The sequence below is a fragment of the Petromyzon marinus genome, chromosome 43, assembly GCF_048934315.1.
Source record: "Petromyzon marinus isolate PM22_M1 ecotype Great Lakes invasive population chromosome 43, UKy_Petmar_22M1.pri1.0, whole genome shotgun sequence".
NCBI classification, from domain to species: Eukaryota; Metazoa; Chordata; class Hyperoartia; order Petromyzontiformes; family Petromyzontidae; genus Petromyzon; species Petromyzon marinus.
The window spans coordinates 4,339,258-4,342,204 of record NC_133709.1 but is presented as its reverse complement, the minus strand read 5'-3'; positions in this window follow the sequence as shown (position 1 = coordinate 4,342,204).

The following is a 2,947-nucleotide window of genomic DNA, read 5'->3' as shown; positions in this document are numbered from 1 at the left end:
TCCATCAATCATCATCAGCAGCACCTTCATCATCATCAGCACCATCGTAATCAGCAGCAGCTTCATCGAGTAGCATTGTCATCCATCAGTCAAAGGCATCGTCACTATCGGGTGGTTGGACTCGCAGTAGCAGGGCGCTAACCACTGCGCCACCGCTCCACGTTACGCATATCGTAGAGTAACAATGCACGTGGGAATCTAAACGTTTCGTGGGGTTTTAACCAGGGCCCGGCCCGACCCCCCCCCCGAAACGCCATGTCCACCGCGCCTGGTCAAGTGCGATGTACACGCGCGGTGATGGTGGTGACAATTTTCTTTAGAACTGTTGCTCGTTGTTGTTGTGTTTAGTTTGTTGTCCTTCCCCCACGCACTCACATTAGGACGGTTGGCTACGTACGGTGGTGTGAAATAACTTCAACATAAAATATAGCAACAAGCGATATTCCTAATCTCTGATGTCGATGTTCCTTTTCAGACGGATATTGGTGATGATTCACAAATATAATAAACTGTTAATCCTAATATCATAAACAAGTCACATACAGTACACAGTACACTGGATATGGCAAATTGTCATTTAATGTACACACGTGTGATGAAGATGTCGGCACATGATGATGTGAACATATGATATCCATGGGCCCTTTGATCATGTTGGTGATGATGATGTGAACACATGATGCGATCTATGGGACCGGTTGATGATGATGATATCACACGTGATAATATACACGTGATGATGTTGGTGATGATGATGGTGGTGGTGGTATTGATGTGAACACATGATAATATCTGAGACCCTTTGATGATGATATACACACATGATGGTGATGATGATGATGTTGGTGATGATGATGTGAACACACATGATATCTATGGGACCCTTTTATCATGATCATGTACACACATGATGACGTTGGTGATGATGTGAACACGTGATAATATCTACAGTGAGGGAAAAAAGTATTTGATCCCCTGCTGATTTTGTGCACTTGCCCACTGACAAAGAAATTATCAGTCTATAATTATAATGGTAGGTTGATTTGAACAGTGAGAGACAGAATAACAAAAAAATCCAGAAAAACGCATGTCAAAAATGTTACAAATTGATTTGCATTTTAATGAGGGAAATAAGTATTTGACCCCTCTGCAAAACAATAACTTAGTACTTGGTGGCAAAACCCTTGTTGGCAATCACAGAGGTCAGACGTTTCTTGTAGTTGGCCACCAGGTTTGCACACATCTCAGGAGGGATTTTGTCCCACTCCTCTTTGCAGATCTTCTCCAAGTCATTAAGGTTTCGAGGCTGACGTTTGGCAACTCGAACCTTCAGCTCCCTCCACAGATTTTCTGAGATTAAGGTCTGGAGACTGGCTAGGCCACTCCAGGACCTTAATGTGCTTCTTCTTGAGCCACTCCTTTGTTGCCTTGGCCGTGTGTTTTGGGTCATTGTCATGCTGGAATACCCATCCACGACCCATTTTAAATGCCCTGGCTGAGGGAAGGAGGTTCTCACCCAAGATTTGACGGTACATGGCCCCGTCCATCGTCCCTTTGATGCGGTGAAGTTGTCCTGTCCCCTTAGCAGAAAACACCCCCAAAGCATAATGTTTCCACCTCCATGTTTGACGGTGGGGATGGTGTTCTTGGGGTCATAGGCAGCATTCCTCCTCCTCCAAACATGCCAAAGAGCTCCATTTTGGTCTCATCTGACCACAACACTTTCACCCAGTTGTCCTCTGAATCATTTAGATGTTCATTGGCAAACTTCAGACGGGCATGTATATGTGCTTTCTTGAGCAGGGGGATCTTGCGGGTGCTGCAGAATTTCAGTCCTTCACGGCGTAGTGTGTTACCAATTGTTTTCTTGGTGACTATGGTCCCAGCTGCCTTGAGATCATTGACAAGATCCTCCCGTGTAGTTATGGGCTGATTCCTCACCGTTCTCATGATCATTGCAACTCCACGAGGTGCGATCTTGCATGGAGCCCCAGGCCGAGGGAGATTGACAGATCTTTTGTGTTTCTTCCATTTGCGAATAATCGCACCAACTGTTGTCACCTTCTCACCAAGCTGCTTGGCAATGGTCTTGTAGCCCATTCCAGCCTTGTGTAGGTCTACAATCTTGTCCCTGACATCCTTGGAGAGCTCTTTGGTCTTGGCCATGGTGGAGAGTTTGGAATCTGATTGATTGATTGCTTCTGTGGACAGGTGTATTTTATACAGATAACAAGCTGAGATTAGGAGCACTCCCTTTAAGAGTGTGCTCCTAATCTCAGCTCGTTACCTGTATAAAAGACACCTGGGAGCCAGAAATCTTTGATTGAGAGGGGGTCAAATACTTATTTCCCTCATTAAAACGCAAATCAATTTATAACATTTTTGACATGCGTTTTTCTGGATTTTCTTGTTGTTATTCTGTCTCTCAATGTTCAAATAAACCTACCATTAAAATTATAGACTGATCATTTCTTTGTCAGTGGGCAAACGTACAAAATCAGCAGGGGATCAAATACTGTTTTCCCTCACTGTATGGGACCCTTTTATGATGAAATACATACATGATGACGATGATGTGAACACACATGATGATATCTATGGGACACTTTCATGATGTTGGTGATGATTATGTGAACACATTCTTTTATCTTTGGGACCCTTTAATGATGATGATATACACACATGATGATGATGTTGATGGTAATAGTTCATAGTTTCATTTATTTGGTATAGCCCTGTGAGCCATTCGGCTCTTGAATCGGGTGCAACCGCAACAAACAAAAAACATGAACAAGAAAACATCTTAAAGTGATCATGTGACTGTGCAAAACAGAAAATCCAGGAAAAAAACGTAAAAATATTCCTGAAATAGCACCGTACACCAACGCTGTCTGCAAAAATCCCAGTGGGATGCAAGTCAAATAACAACAACAACCACCAGACAACT